The sequence below is a fragment of the Macrobrachium nipponense genome, chromosome 4 (assembly GCF_015104395.2).
Source record: "Macrobrachium nipponense isolate FS-2020 chromosome 4, ASM1510439v2, whole genome shotgun sequence".
Classification (NCBI taxonomy): Eukaryota; Metazoa; Arthropoda; class Malacostraca; order Decapoda; family Palaemonidae; genus Macrobrachium; species Macrobrachium nipponense.
In genome coordinates, this window is record NC_061100.1 from 11,502,547 (window position 1) to 11,520,046 (window position 17,500).

The following is a 17,500-nucleotide window of genomic DNA, read 5'->3' on the forward strand; positions in this document are numbered from 1 at the left end:
TATTCTGCCATCAATATTTCTGAATTTCTAAAATGTATTTTGAGTCCCGCTCCTAGTTACATGATGCATTCTACTAACCAAGCTTTGTAGATGTTGTGATGTATTGCTAAATAAAACAGCAACATCTGCTTATTCTATGTATGCTATTGTACTCAAGTCTAAACTAAACTGTCCCTTCCATATCCGACCACTTCTCGCTTACTCGGGGAGTAAGCCTACAAACTACCTTGTTGTTGTTGTTGTTGTTTTTGTTGTTCATGCTGTTGTTGGTGTCGTTGGGGGGGGGGTAGGAAAGGTCTATGGAAAAGCCTATAAAGGTCTGAAAAGGGTGTTTGGTTTTAAAGATACGGGAAATTTACGATAGAATATCTATGAATTATTCAGAATGAAAATGTAAAAAATAAATAATATGCATGTTGAACGGTACAGAAGAATTATTTCTAATGAAATATAACGTATTTATTTTAATTTCCGTCGCTGAAACGTGATATTTGACCGCAGATTTTAGCACGCGTCCCGAGTAAGTTGGAGGTTGCGTCACGCCTTGTTTCCTTATAAAATCCATAAGGAGTGTAAACGGGGAAGGTGAATTGACATTCCCCTTCAGCACCCCATTATTGACAGCAAGTCGCTGGACAAGGCTCCGTCGACATTATTAACTTGCATCTACTTCGTTCATGGATAATTTTAGTTAATTTCTCATAATTAAAGGGAAGCGACACCCTCCGTGATATTGGTCTGTTGACGCTGTGCCCTGCTTCTCGTAACCAACGAAAGATCATTAAAATTTCTTTTTGTGATTTTTTCTTCAAAGACGTATTTCTTTTACTAATGAATTTTGTGTGTGTGCTATCCCTTGCATCATTAAAAATACGAAATTTGCGTGAGGAGATAATTATATAAGATTTTATTCTGTTGTTATGAAATACAAAAATCTATGTTAAAATATGAAATAAATGTTTCTTAAAATGCAAGTGACTAATATAAAATATATGTTTCTTAAATTGCAAGTGACGAAAACTTGTCAGAAAATCATTTTGTTCAAGAAATGCCCTATAATGAAAGGCATTACAGGATTGCAATTAGAATATAAGGCAAAGTAAATTGAAATAAAGCTATCAGCAAAAGGTATATCGTAATGTCAGCCTTTCATTCGTACACGTACCGACCGACACGAATTTCAGATGCTTAAATGTGAAATAAATAATTGTTCCGATCTCGAAAATTACCCTCTTGACATCATTGATACGAAGAGGTTATATTATCCCTTAAATTTTTAAATTACGCATTTTTAGTTTTCTGTCAAAGAAAGCCATTGAGATGGCTATTTCCCTTTACCTCCGCACTTTTTCTGTCCGCCCTCAGATCTTGAAAATTACTGGGGCTAGAGGGCTTCAAATTGGTATGCTGATCATCCACCCTCCAATCACCAAACATACCAAATTGTAACTATCTAGCTTCAGTAGTTTTTTTATTTTATTTAAGATTTAAATTTAGCCATGGTCATGCGTCTGCCACCGCTTTAGTTGCCAACAACAGGCTAAACTGGGCTATAGCTGAAAGTTTCATGGGTCTCGGCTGAGAGTTTCATGTCCGTGGCTGAGAGTTTCACCGAGCATTATTTTACTTGTCTTAAGTTCTTGTTCAGCCCTCCACGCAGGAAGTAAGAGAAAGGGATGATTCACCATTTAGCCTCTCTAGACTAGAGAGAGAGAGAGAGAAAGTAAGCCTGTTTTCTAATGGCTTGTCACGTGCTACGTGCTCTAGTGCAATGCGAAGGGATTACACACGCATAACAGTCAAAAGCACAGAGCAGAATGCAATTACGGTGTAATATCACAGATTGGAATATCTCGTCATCAAAGGGGACGGTTTATCTCGATTCACTCTCTCAACCCCAGATAACCTTCCTTTGAGGCAATTGTTGAAATTTAAAAAAAAAATTAAGAAAGGTTTATTTGAAGATAAGGCAGGCTGATATGACGGTGTGGGGCCGGGGGTTTGTTGCATGACTCACAAACGGAGATTCAAGGAAAAGTCGGCACCTTGAACGTGATTTAAAGGTTATTGCGCCAAGTCATTGTCCAAAATAAGCATTGAAAGAAATAATCACATATATATATATGTGTGTGTGTGTGTGTGTGTGTGTGTGTGTGTGTACGTATTTGCTTTTCATTGATAACAGTTTGCATTTATTTCTTTGGCTACAATAGTAACCTTATAAGACTCGCTTATTTCTTCATGTTTTCACGCCATATCAATAGATTATGTAAATGTGTTGTGTGTAAATGACCTGCATTTTTTATCGTAATTAATTAGTCAGGATAAGCTGCTTAAATTTCAGATTTACTCACATATTTGTTAAAATGAGGAATCGTTGGTAAGACCTATGCTTTACCCGTGTTCTTGATTTTTTTTTCCTTTTTTCTTCTTTCGGGTTTTTGCGATGTTGGCCTTCTGAAAAAATAGTTAAAAGAATACAAAAGATTCTTATGTGGTGACTTGAAATTGATTTCAGTCCTTCATTGAAAGCGGGTTCGTTGTGATTTTTATTCATTTATTTTCATTTATTTATTTTTTTTTACGCCGCTGCCCTTCGACGCCTTAGAGTCAACAAACATCTATGATTTTAAAACGCCAATGTTATTATTTTAGTCTCCGAACTGATATTGTTGTGGGCAGAAAACTGAAGTTTACTTGGGACGCCTAAAATGAGTCCAAGGCTAAAATAGCGGAGTTCCGTCAAAGCAGCCCCTTTTTTTTATTTTAACATTCACCTTGGAATTCTTGAAATTGATTGCAGGCAATTTCGTCTTTCCCTCAGAGGCTCACATGATGCGATAGTTGTTTTTAGTCAATTTTTTTTTTTATATATTTTTATATGTGATCATGTTGCACATCGCTGTTTTTTGTGGGAGAATATTATATGTTTGGAGATACTTTTTTTAAAAAAGTTAATTCTCGCATATTTAGTTACATCCGGGTTTGATTTACAAAAAGCGACAAATCACGGTGATTGTGCAGTCTGTAAAATTGTATGCTTCTAATTATTTTAATTGTTTATATTTGTATATATAATTTTTTTTGCATTCTGTCAGATGCAATTAAAAACTTAGATGGAAAGTTTTACTTTTCTTGTGCTTCCTAGAGAGAGAGAGAGAGAGAGAGAGAGAGAGAGAGAGAGAGGAGCTTTGAATTTAAAATGCATTAAACTAAAACCTGGAGGAGAGATGAGAGAAAGAAGAGAGAGAGAGAGAGAGAGAGAGAGAGCCTTTGAAATGGCATTAAACTAAACTGGAGAGAGAGAGAGAGAGAGAGAGAGAGAGAGAGAGAGAGAGAGAGAGAGAGAGATGGCCTTTGAAATGGCACGCAACGCAGTATAAACAAGTCTAAAAAGTAAGTGCGCATTTATTTATGCAACACCATCAGGCTGTGGACACGTAGCAACCCGTAGGCAGTTGAACGGGCCACTGATGAGTAATCGTGATTACCAGATCTGTATCGTTTGGTATTTCCTCTGCCAGGTTGCTCTTGTGTATGTATATACCTGGTTTGTTGAATTTCCCTCCTTTCTTGCGTTTGAATTCACTTCTGTCTTGCCTTCTTTACTTTGAATATCTGTTACTTTACCTGTCTTTCTTGTGTTTGTTTATTGGCTAAGCGCGTGTTATGCTCTTGAATTATTATACATTTTTATTATTATTACATAAACTAAGGCTAATAGTCGTGTTCGTGTTCGATTTTTTTCTTTTTTGTAGCTATTCGAATTTTATTGATAATATCGCTGTTAAAACAATGGATTCAAAATTCTTTAAAGGGCTCATACTTAAGAAATAATTTGAGTCTCTTAATGCAGTGTGTAACAAGAAAACTTATTATTATTATTATTATTAACAACGTTTGCTGTACTTCATAGACTCTTATTAACAGCACCGTTATTAAAACAGGGTTTTGTGAATTATTCAAAGCATGTGTTTATTTGCATATTAATTGGATTATTTTTAACGCAATACGGAACAAGGAAATCATACTGTTGCCAACAGCGATGGACCTGACAGAAGACGACATACTGATCATTAACGGTGAGAGGAAATGCAGTTCGAATTCCTGATTGCTGTTGTATCGACATTACTCTCGTCTGGCTTATCACGTTAGGACGTCCAAATGTAAATGCATTCAGACAGGTAGTTATTTCAAGGCCAGACATCCTTCCCCAAGGGGAAAAGAAAACTAGGGAAGGAGGAGGAGGAGGAATTATGAAAGGTGCTAAGGTGATTGATAGCAAGAAAAAGAATGGGGTGGAGAGAGAGAGAGGAAGATATTGAGCTGGAAGATAAGCTAGAAGGAAGATTGAGGTCGACGAGGAAGAGGAAGAACAATCTTAGAAGTTGGAGGAAGAGGAAAACAATCTTAGAAGAGTAGGAGGAAGAGGGAACAATCTTAGAAGAGTAGGAGGAAGAGGAAAACAATCTAGAAGTTGGAGGAAGAGGAAAACAATCTTAGAAGAGTAGGAGAAGGAGGAAGAACAATCTTAGAAGTTGGAGGAAGAGGAAAACAATCTTAGAAGAGTAGGAGGAAGAGGAAGAACAATCTTAGAAGTTGGAGGAAGAGGAAAACAATCTTAGAAGAGTAGGAGGAAGAGGAGGAAAACAATCTTAGAAGAGTAGGAGGAAGAGGAAAACAATCTTAGAAGAGTAGGAGGAAGAGGAAAACAATCTTAGAAGAGTAGAGAAGAGGAGGAACAATCTTAGAAGATAGGAGAGGAAAAACAATCTTAGAAGAGTAGGAGGAAGAGGAAAACAATCTTAGGAGGAGGAGGAGGAGGAGGAGAAAGGAAGAACCTTAGGAGGAGGAGGAAGAGGAAAACAATCTTAGGAGGAGGAGGAGGAGGAAGAGGAAAACAATCTTAGGAGGAGGAGGAGGAGGAAGAGGAAGAACAATCTTAGGAGGAGGAGGAGGAGGAACAACAATCTTAAAAGGTGGAGGAGGAAGAGGAAGAACAATCTTAGTAGGAGGAGGAGGAAGGGTAAGAACAATCTTAGGAGGAGGAGGAGGATGAGGAAAAGGAAGACCTTAAATGTACTAGGTGGTTGCTGGTTAGTGAGATAATAACAAGTAAGTTGCATCTTGCAAGGTGAGTTTACAACGTGTGGTTTTGGAGACACCAAGGACACCTGGACGCTGCAAAGCGCCCAATTGTCTTGCTTGTCCCGTCGGCAGAAAAGGACCCACGTCAAACGCAAGCGCTCATTTGCATACTAACTATATTTAAAATGGGTTTTATTTATTGATTTATTCTGTCTTCCGTAAGTTTAGAGTACAAATGCGAATTAATTGGTTTTATTTTATTATTATTCTTTTCCAGGGTTATGCTTTTGAGAAACTTTCAGTGTTGCAAAGTACGTAGCTGAAAAACACGTATTTGCTTTTTATCGTCGAGTCTTGCTTGTTTTGTTATCATAAGTAGTAATTATTGAGTTTAGTTTTTTTTTTATATAAATGTACATCTTTCATATCTCGCATGAGCGGATTTGTGTGTAAGAAACGGGGCCATTTGTAATCTTATAACGTGGTCTCATGTTCTAAAATCGGCACACACACACACACACACACACACACACACACACACACACACACACACACACACACACACACACACAGGAGGCACGTGCAGTAGATAAAAGGTAAAATACTAAGGTTGAACTGGAGTCCAGTATTAGGTAAATAATCTTGAAGGACTATTTATATAGATATTCACCTTTGCCTTTTTGTAATCACCTTGGAGTACACCGTCAAGTGATCTCTCTCATGCATGTGTAAGTAACAGTGTGCTTAGCTTTCATGTACATGCATAAAATATTAGGGTTAATTACTGGGCAGTAACACGGTAGTAGGCCGCTATAGTATACTGTTACTCATTAGTTTCAAAAAGGTAAAGACTAAGAAGAGTTGCAAAAAAAAAAAAAAAAAAAAAAAAAGTGTTGACGAATGGCATCAGGGAAGGAGATGCCAATGAGTGCCATGTTTATGTTCCGTGCCATCTACCTTTGTAAAACACTTTGCAATGAGATTTGCGACGCCAGTTTTAGTAACCACAACTCAATCGGTCAGTCACAGTGGGAAGGCAGCTCTTGATCGAATTTTCATTCAGTCGTTCATTTTATTTATTTTTCATAATTATTTCCTTTTATTTATGATTGTCAATGCAGTGTGCAAGAATTTTTTTTCTTTCTAGTCAGTTAGGTGAATTATTATTAACCGTAAAATCTACGCAATTTTAAGGAATGGTTGAGACGGCAAGTCCCATCCCTGAAGACATTCCTTGCCGTCCTGAATCTCATATCAGTTACGGATGAGATTGAGGAAGAGAGAGAGAGAGAGAGAGAGAGAGAGAGAGAGAGAGAGAGAGAGAGAGAGAGAGGCTTGCTCCAGTAGGTCCATTACTCAAAAAGAAAATTAGATAGATTAATACTTATTTTTTCTGAAACAGAGAATTAATGGCGTTTCAACTCTAAAATGTCGTCTCTTCAAATTATTATTATTATTATTATTATTATTATTATTATTATTATTATTATTATTATTATTATTATTATTATTAGAGGTTGAATCCTATTCATAGGGAACGAGCCCACAGGGGCAATAGCCTTGAAATTTAACCTTCCAAAGAATATGGTGCTCATTAGGGAAGTAAGAGAAGGTTAAGGAAAATGAAGAGAGAAGAGATCTCACATATTAGAAATAAAAAAAATGAATTAATAAAGAGATAGATAGATAAAATTGTATTAAAATGCAAGGAGAATAGCATCAGGGTAATAACAACACTGCAGCAGCAATAGTATTAAAACAGTTTATTCATTTTATATTTGTACATTTGTTTTCTCCCTCACAGGAGGAGTTGTTACATAAATCAAGTTACGAGAGGATTTCAGGGCAAGACGCATTTTCTAACTATATTTAGTTCCGGGATCTCAGGTATTCACTGCGTACGCCACTGAGAATCTCTCTCTCTCTCTCTCTCTCTCTCTCTCTCTCTCTCTCTCTCTCTCTCTCTCTCTCCTGATCAATGCATTGTGGATGTCTTTTAATACAGTACAATGTGAAGGTCTCTCTCTCTCTCTCTCTCTCTCTCTCTCTCTCTCTCTCTCTCTCTCTCTCTCTGAATAATGTTTGATTAATGTATTGTTACATGGCATTAAAATGAACATCGCCTTAATTCTGCCTGTGTGCATTTGTACAGACAAGCATTTTCTCTCTCTCTCTCTCTCTCTCTCTCTCTCTCTCTCTCTCTCTCTCTCTCTCTCTCTCTCTCTCAATTAATTGGTGTTGTGTTAATGTATCTTTATACCCAGCATTAAGATGATGGTCATCTAGATTGCTTATGGATGTGTGTTTTTTGTGTGAGTACACACACACACACACACACACACACCACACACACACACACACACACACACAAGAGAAGGCAGCTAGACAGGTGACACGCACCAAGGCCACTCACTGCATTCACTGCATTGATATTTTCAAAATCACTCGGATTATGAACTTGCGTTTCTTGGGTACGTAGCTCAAGTATACGGACCGGTGTGAACTTGCAAGAACTTGATATGCGTGAGTCCTTGAGTCCTTTTGGTCTGGTCTTCTTTTTTTCTCTCTCTTTTTTTATTGTCATTATATCTGGTAGGGTTTGATTGTCATTATATCTGGTAGGGATTGAGAGCGGCTGTGACGTTAGTATTTAAAAGATGGGTCTGACTCTGGTGGCATAATTCTCTCTCTCTCTCTCTCTCTCTCTCTCTCTCTCTCTCTCTCTCTCTCTCTCTCAAAACACGGAGGGGATTTTCTTCTTGCTCTTTTGTAATTCAATAGCTTAAAAGGGATACATGGGTAGTAATAAAGTCCTTATTATAAGGGGAATTTGAAGTATCCCGTTCAATGTATAGCTTGCCCAGAATATGTACTGCTTTTCCTTTTATTGTTGAGGTATAAACAACACCTTTGATTTTTTATTAGAAATTAGAAGGTTCAGGTTCAGGAATATATTTAATTTTGTTGTTGTTGATGCATTCAGCTTTGTGAGTTTATATGAATAATAGGTTTATCGACAACTACAGAAATATATATATTTCGTAAGACATACGAAATCGGCTGGAGATTTCGCCAAAAAGAACGAAATTAAGGGAAAGGAAATTTCCTATTCGCAGAGAGAGAGAGAGAGAGAGAGAGAGAGAGAGAGAGAGAGAGAGAGAGAGAGAGAGAGAGAGAGAGGCTGGTGGGGCGGGCGGGTTGTTATAATTAAGTCAGGAAATATTATCCTGTTGGGCCGATTGCAGATATCATGTAAGTTTCATGATTCAAAGAAGGTTTAGTATTTGGGGCAATGTAGCCAAACGAACTGTCACAAAAGATGCCTTCTCTCTTCTCTCTTCTCATCTCATCTCTCTCTCATCGTCTCTCTCTCTCTCCTCGCCCCCTCTCATCTCTCTCTCTCTCTCTCTCTCGTCATGCCAACATCCCTAATTATTTCTTTATGAGTTTAATTTGGTTTACTTGTGTTTATTTTTTTAAAATTATCTTTAACTGTGGTCGTCATGCCACCAACCTTTTTGCTCGAATTCTTTCATTCATTATTTCGTTATTCATGAATCAAGTTTATTGATAATAGTTTTAATGCTTATTTTTTTTTCTTTTTTTGCTCAATCACTTTACAAGGCAAGTCTCTGTGTTAATTGTAGAAAGGTGTTTTCATAGTATGTGCTCATACATAACAGCGTACGCTCGTGAGTATCAAGTATACACGAAATCGTTAATCACTCACGACATGCGTGAAGGCGATAAAAAACAGGTCAGCGACCCCGGTGGTGGTAGAAGTGCGTTCACGTTGGGAAGTTTCGTCAAAAGTTCACGAACTTCCGAAACGAAGGTAAATAACGCCACTAACTAACTATACGAAAGCAAATAACGCAAGTCGTTTTTGTTTTTGAACTCGCACGACGGTTTAATGTGAGATTTTATGATTTCTCTTTCGAGCAAGAAAGAAGAATGGTATTCATAACAGAGTAGACTGAGCAGTGTTGACGACAATCGGTAGAGAAACTACGGCTGCTGCCAATCGATGTAGATGGTTGCTACGCGAGAGGTGACAGGTTCCTGTATATCTGTCGTGCACAGTGACGAAACAGACGATGGTGTATATACAAATGTTTTTGTAAAAGAAAAAAAAAAAAAGTCTGCTCTTGTAAATGCCGATCGTTCGTTTTTAACTTCTCCAACCTCCCTGGTATTCCCATTAGCCTTCCCCCCACCCCTCCCCCTCCTCCACCGTTAACCCTCCCAAAGAAAGTAGGGAAGAGCGGAGTCTTCCTCGCTACATGAAACCCTCCTCCTCCCTCCTCATCTGAGGAAAGCCATTACTAGAGGGCAGTGAACTTTACGTTAGGAGAAGAGTTATTAAACCTCCATCTACAGCAATAATTCCACCGTTCAAACAACTCGTTGCAGAGTTATTTGTAGGCATCATCTCACTTAGCATGTATATAAAGTTTTGTCTCATTCATAACATTGCTGCCTGAGACTGTGCGTCGAGTATAAATAGTTATTGCATCAGCCCCGTTGGTGTATCTTGCCATGGTAAGACTTGTTTCATTTACTTCTTGGATGATCTGTATACATCCTGGTCGTTTACTTCCAAGTACCATCTATAAAACTGATCTCCAAATACCACTACGATATCCTACGGGTCGGAGATTGGTTGTATGTTATTTTTCTCGCCATCCTTTGTTTACCACTTCTACAGTGGTGCCACATCTCCTTACGTAACGAAAACACTCGTATTTTAAAGGAACGAGTTACTTTAGCCCTGTTCCTGTAGAGACTCTGTAATTTGAATCTGGTAAAAGTTGCGTCAAAGTTTTGAAAGTTAGAGAGAATATCATGATTGAAAAAGAGAGTTCTATATTGTGATTAGCGTCGTGCGCAGGCGAACGAGAATACGAGTTGCCAAGTATTCTTTTTAAAAATTTCAGTTATTTTGCTTATTTCTTTCCTCGGAGAGTTGATTTTATCCATGTTATATTAATGTGCTCAGTATTATGATAATAAAAATGCACACTGCACATAATTTGGAAGGCATTTGGATCAGAAGTAAAAATCGAAGATTTGAATGACATCATCAGTGTTTGGTCACGTGATCAAATCCTGGCGATCAGCTGGGAACTGTCAACGGTCGACAACCACCCTACAATTTTGCAATGTTTCTCTGAAATTCGAGAGATTTCTAAATATTACGATCGGATGCGATCACTGCAAGACTCCATACTTGAGTCTTTGCTCTTTATTTTCATATACTGAAAGAGGAACGTACGTTTTTTTCATTTGTTGGTCGTTTTAATATATAAAAATGCAAAGATTCGTTTTAAAAGTGAAAACTTGATGTGTTTGTTTTTTTGCTGCTGCATTGTGTGTGAACGAAATACAGTGACACGTGTCTAGGAACATTTGGCATCAGTACCAGCTGAGCGAGCGTTGCCAGGAGTAAAGGCCCACCACCCGCCAGTATTGATCTGTCCTCAGCACAGAAAATACTCCAAGGGTTGCTTAATTCTAACATCTTAAAATGTAAGTAGCGTAAAACCATAGCAAGAAGTGAAATTGTGTGTATGAGAATTAATATCCGTTACGTAAATTGTCTGACAGTGTCTGTGAAACGAACAAGAAAAGATGTTTGCCTCTTGGTGGCGTTGATGCACTTTGAGAGGTGGTTGATACTATGGTGTGTGTAAGTAAGAGGGGGTTAATACAAAATTTATTGTAAAGTTTGATCCAACACAGCCAGAGGAATTGAAGACGCTGAAATCGCAGCAGTTGTCGTGAGGTTAATCGCTCTTGCGACATTTACAATAACAGTAAATTTTTTCGCCTTAAAATGTCAAGTTTTATTGCTCCAACGGTAAAAAAGAAAAAGGGTCTGATTGATACTCGAAGAAAGCAGATGTTTGTATATGAAATTTGAAGGCGTAAGAGCGACTCAGCAGATCTGACCCAAAAGAAACCATGACCCAGAAAATGCTGGTATATAAGGAGGAAGCGTATTTGGTCCCAGAGTAAGGGCCCTGATGTAGAGAGAGAGAGAGAGAGAGATAGGTAAGGGGTTTGTGTGTGTCTCTCTGTGTATTGGGGGAGGGGGGTGCTACAGGAACGGAGGCTCTGTTGCCATGGCCTGTTTGTAAATCGAGTGTGTTTACGGAGTAGTCCTTTATCTGTACTTTCATCTGAAAGCTTTTATTATTGTAAAATAGCCAGTTTGTGTTTATTTAATTGATGTTTACCATATGACAAGTGAGAGGGAAATGGTGATGCTTGGGACTTGTGTATACACACACACACACACACACACACACACACACATATATATATTATATATATATATATATATATATATATATATATATATATATATATATATATAGTATATAAGGTGTATTGTACAATGCATAAACTCACCGAGCATTAAGTATGCGCATTACTTCATTGCAAATACTGTATATATATATATCTGTCCTTTAACATCCAGTGAAGTGTTAGAAGCCCCAAATGACAATAGAAAGAATTATCATCAGAAATCTTGTTGATTACTCAAGCAATGAGCAATTCAACCCAAAATAAATCGACCAGAGATGCATAAATGATTTTAAAGAAGTCTATTTTGTCAGAAATTTTTTTTGTTATAGTTACGCCAGCACTAAGTGAAAATTTTATGCTTTTTATGCACAATTACATACATACACACGTGTTTATATAAGTATAAGTATATATATATATATATATATATATATATATATATATATTATATTATATTGTGTGTTTGTATGTACGTGGGTGAGCATGAGTGAAATTTCACTTAGTGCTGGTGTTACTATAATAGAAGAAAGTTACACACACACACACACACACACACACACATATATATTTATATTATATATATAACTATATAATATATATACATATATATATATTATTTAAACACTTTATACCAAGTACATATAATTAATGTATGTATGTATGTATGTATGTATGTGTATATTATATGTTGCAGATTATATTCTACCGGATTTTGTGTAACAGCACACTGAATTTGCAAAAAATAAAAAATAAATAAATAAATAAATAAATAAATACCTTAGCAACTCCTTTAACTTAGTGCTTGAGTATTTTTGAAACGCAACTCGCTTCAAGCATATAAATACCAGAAGCACTCTGAAGGATGACTGCTTTGGGAGTGGCAAGCGGAAAAGAGTACTACTTCAATTTCAAGACGAGTTTTTATATATTTTATATAAAGGTAATTTTGACAAAAAAAAATTTATGACATCAGTCCGCATTATCGGTGAAGTTATTCACTAAGTCGTATTCTACTTAGTCAAGGAGGCGTTCGATTTTTGCAGCTGTGCCCGCTCGAATATCTTAGGAGGAGTCGTATCAGGCACTTCCTTGTGTTATCAACAAGGAGCTCGTGGGGTCGTATCAGAATAGTATACTAGTCGGCCTTTGTTTTCCACTGACACCATTATTGAAAGACTACTTGTAAGGATACACGTTGAACCCTTGTAATGTTTTGTGGAGGACATTTATACTTGAGTAGTTTGCTACTAGAACAGAAAGGCGTGCACATGTTCAACACATGTAAACTATATAAATGTGCTCGTCACTATACACGTACGTCACAGTGTATATATATATAGATATATTAATAATATATATATATATTATTATATATATATATATATTATTTCATACACAACAGCCACCACACATCATAAATTACTATATAATAGGTATATAAACACTACGCGAAATATGAATACTAATAATTGTATATACTGATGTCCCATGAAGCCGTATTCAACACACACACACACTTACACACACACACACGAAATGGAATAGGATTAATGCATCTTTCGGACAAAGAGGTGAATTTACACGTGTTGCTGGTGTGAGTCATGGGTTTAAAACCCCACGGCGCTTGCACAGGTGTTCTGTGCTTGTTCTCAGACCCATGATCCTCTTCTTCTTCTCCCCCCCCCCCTTCCCCTCCTCCCCCCTTTCCCTCACCCCCCCCTAACACGCCCACCCAGTAGCAAACACTGTCCACACACCTAACAAAGACTCGCTTTCCTGTAGTCTTGTTTTTTTTTTTTTTCAGGGGGCAAGTTTTTTTTGTTTTTTTTGGGGTGTTTTTTTTGCAGGGGGGGGGGGGGTGGGGGGGGCAAGTTATAGACATTCTCGATAAAAAATCGTTTCGTATTAATTCGCTGTTGACCTTGAAAACACCGTTTTCATCAGCCTTAGAGGATTCTCTAGGCATTTAAGTTTATTTTTTAAAATTTAATATAGTAGTACAAGTAACTTGCGTCACACAGCTTGTGGTCACCCTTGAATTCATTTCTTAACATTTTATGTTTACTTATTCTCTTAACTCATTTACTGACGGTTGCAAAGTTCAAGACGGGGTTTTCAAAATAAATATTCTGTAATGATTTAGTCTGTCTGTAATATATATATTATATATATATATATGTGTGTGTTTGTATATATATTATATGTATTATATGTATGTATGTATGTCTATTTGTGTGCGTGTGTATTTATGGATGTATACAGCAGATACTACATTAGATTTTGTTTAACAAAGTAAAGTGAATTTAAAAAAAAAAATGAAAAGTCCATTAGTTTGTCGAAACAAAACAACGAAGGCAAATACAGTACGTAAGTCGGGCCATAACCCATCAATCCGAGCTCCCAGCTGATGATTATTGAAGAGAGCCGAGGGGAACGTGAACTCCATCCCCCCCAGGGGTAGCTGACCCCATCCCCTCGTACAGCGGAAATTGGGAATCCTCTTAGGCCTACAGGCCTATGCGCACGTTACCTTTGGCAAGGGATCACAGCTGCTCTAGCCAATAAACATCTTGTTTGCTCAACAGGTTTGTTTTTGAAGTATATGTGTAGGGGAGGTAATGTTATTTTTTTGTGCTTGCGGCTTCACTGGAAAGTCTTCTTCACATTTTTAATTATATCAATAAGTTGGAGGGTTTTGATATGCATATGCATGAAGGTGGATGGTAAATAAAGAGCTGGGATGTCGACAACAAGAGATAAAGGAGAAACAGGACACCTGAGGGGGCTGGCTTCTAATCTCTCTCTCTCTCTCTCTGTTTGTTCGTTAATTTAGAGGCAAAACACCTTTCTTTGTTGCTTTGTTCCGTTGTTGTAATAACTGAAGCAGCATGTAGATTGTGTGTAACAATACACTATATATATATAGAATAAATATATATATATATATATATATATTATATATATATATATTATATATATATATATATATATATATATTATTATATGTAGATGTGTGTGTATGTATTAAAGTTTATTATAGTGTTCGTGTCCCTTTGTAAATGAATTTATAGTATAAAAATATAGATAGTTTTATATGCCTCTGTTGTTTCATAGTTTGTTTCCAAAGGGAATGGTAATCCTATATCATTAAACAGTTTTTTGTTACTTGAATTACGCCGATGTATTATTCAATAAAAAAAAAAGTAACGCCAGAAACTGCTGATAGTGACTGACGTTTTACTAATATGGACCGTCGGAATAATAACATATGGCTTTTTTTTTTTTTTTTTTTTTTTTTACGAAGGATAGAGTTCCTCTTGTTAACCGGAAGCTATGCAGGAAACCGGATATGGGTTTTGTGATCGAACCAAGGGGTAGAGAACGGATGTCCACTAAAACAAGTAAAAAAGAAAACGGGGGGAAAAAACGTCTCAGCTGATGGCAACTTTTTTGTGTGGGTATGACATCCTCTCTGTAAACTTAACAGTTTTCACTTACTCTTTCCCTTACCTAGACTCGGTGGTTAATGCTTTTGAATGGACAAGCTTTGGAAGTGATGCTTTTACCCTTGCATTGTGGTAAGGAATCGTCTCCCACTGTTATATACGTAATTGCAAGACCCAGTTTGCCTGTAGGTGAGAGCTTTCACTTGATTCCGCGATGCTTCGCCTGGGACGTTTTCTGTTTTGGTGCGCCGTATCTCTGCGAGATTTGGCAACGCGGCGTTGCTATTTCGTCATTGGCGTGGGGTTGGCTGGGGAGAGGTTTTGTGATGCCACCTCAATTTCTCTTTCAAATTATCGCAACGGTATGTTGTTGTGTGCCCTGGTGGCTCTAATCTTCTGCCTGCGAGTTGTTTTAAAGCGGCGATGACTGAGTTGGTTTGTTTACAAGGAGTTCTGATAGAAAGGCGTTTTGTCCTAGTAAGAAATATATATGCAGTAAAGGCTATCGTAGTACGAGTTGAAAGATTCATAATTTGGTACAAGGATACGTGTAAGATGTAAGGAAGGTCACCTTGCCTTCGTTAAAGCAGCTTCTCTCTCTCTCTCTCTCTCTCTCTCTCCTCTCTCAGCCTAAAAAGTTAGGAATGTCAAGTTACTTGAGGTATGCACTTTTAGCTTACACACAAACAGGTGTAAGTGAAGGAGAAATACAACGAAATTACTGGATGTAAGTGTACACACACACACACACGCACACACACACACACACACACACACACATATATATATATATATATAATATATATATATATATATATATTATATATATATAGCAACAAAGAGAGAAAGTGGTTGTGAGGAAGACCCCATGACAGTGTTACATGTATTCAATTTGGCAAGAGACAGACAGACAACCAGGCGTCTTCCTTAAGTGACAACTATCATCTCGGGAGGAATTACACAACCAACCAGAAGAGAGAGAGAGAGAGAGAGAGAGAGAGAGAGAGAGAGAGGGGAATGCGTCTTAAAGATTTCGCATGCAATTATTGCGGTCATTATTCAATAACATGTTCTTGGTGTTAGGCATTCTGTTGCGAGAATCATTCGTTACTTTCCCTCTTTTTCTCTTTTTCTGAGCTGGGTGTTCTTGACATGGATACGGTATAGCTCTTAAATTCGAATGTAGGCGTGTAAGGGCCGTAGAGTTTCATGGTACTCTATTTCCTCTTGTCCTAGTAATAGATAATAATTGAAATATGAGGGTACATCTATAAGGTTTTTTTCATGGCTATTTAATAGGTGTTTTATAGGTATTTCTTTTCTCAGATATAGGCAACATACTATAACTGGTTGTGGTAATGATATTGAACGTAATTTTCCGGTATGTTACACTACCTATCCTTGGATGTGTCTTTGTCGTGGATAATAACTATACAAAAGTTCCCACTGGGAATCCTTGAGTCTTTCATATGGAGTCCGTGTGATACGTTGGCTTGTTGTCCAAGAGGCTCCGTCGAAGCTTCGAAGCTTCAGACTGAAAGGCGAGTAAAAATGCAATTAATTATTTGCCACTATTGATCTTCCTTGAAAAGGCCGGCGGTTGGGAGGTCGATAATGCTGAGGCCGCTTTCGACAAACGATGAAAAGGGGCTACTGATGTTTTTATTTGTATTTATTGATTTTTTTTTTTTTTTTTTTTTTTTTTTTTTTTTTTTTTTTTTTTTTTTTTTTTTTTTTTTTTTTTTTTTTTTTTTTTTTTTAAATCGTCACCTTAAAGGAACGTCTTGCCTCAAGTTTTGTCAGTGCAGGAGACTTTTTTTAAAGATGGTTTACAAAATACCATTTATGCCCCGGTGTTGTAACTTCAGTGAGTTGTAAGGAACCACGAGCATTTAATGCCACGGCAAATTATTCGTTATTTAATGTTAATTACTCTTAAGAAAATATCATGAAGTGGATGAAAGAGCCACTAGAGTTACCAGGCACACTGTAGTAGTACCCTTCGTCCCTAACGTACTTTTGTCATCCTCGGATTCCGATGTCCTCTGGGTGTCCTCAGGTCACAGGAAAATTTACCCTGCAAAGAAAATTGCTCAGTAACGGAGCTTCATGGTCTCAGAGGTTCTCATTAAAAAAAGAAAGAATAAAACATTTTTTCCTGGTTCCCTCGCATTGCCAAATTGCAGCAGAAATTGGGGAGTTGTTACGTATCCCCAGAAGTGTCGTTGCCATGGATTGCCCCCGCGGCCGTTGTGACCTTCAGATGGCAGGTTTGCGCTGACCTCTGACCTTGAAAAAGGCGGTTTCCTTTTGGTGCGTCTCGACCTTCTTGCTTCGGTTTCCTTAGACTCGTGTGACCTCCAGGGGGAATTTTCCCGGAGGATGCTTCCTCAAGGATCCTTTTTTCTTCTTCTTCTTCTTCTTCTTCTTCTTCTTCTTCTTCTTTTTTTCATCGTGGTGTAGGATTTTCTGCTTTTGAAGTTTTTTTTTTTTTTTTTTTTTTTTTTTTTTTTTTTTTGAGGTGGCTGGTTGCTTATTATGATGTTTCAAGATGTTTTTGCCGGAAGAGATTACTGTGTCATTTTCCTTAAAACTTGTACTTGCCAAAGACCATTTTCCAGTTAAATTAGACTTTAAAGAACTACTTTTGAATT

The 17,500-nt window shown here is 37.3% G+C and overlaps 2 protein-coding genes across 4 annotated transcripts in view; both read left to right on the top strand.

Moving 5' to 3' along the window:
• LOC135210707 (prostaglandin G/H synthase 1-like) overlaps positions 1–17,500 on the top strand; it is a 300,730-nt gene that overhangs the window by 223,151 nt on the left and 60,079 nt on the right. The gene's annotated exons all lie outside the window — the stretch shown is intronic.
• The window catches only part of LOC135210708 (tumor protein p53-inducible nuclear protein 2-like), a 54,716-nt gene that overhangs the window by 6,807 nt on the left and 30,409 nt on the right, over positions 1–17,500 (top strand). Inside the window, exon 1 of one of the 3 annotated variants that reach the window (XM_064243478.1) lies at positions 10,473–10,617. The exons of the other annotated variants lie outside the window; for them this stretch is intronic. The gene's annotated coding sequence lies outside the window, so the exon portion shown is untranslated. Of the gene's footprint in view, positions 1–10,472; positions 10,618–17,500 lie in introns of those variants that run through there. 3 annotated transcript variants of the gene reach the window in all.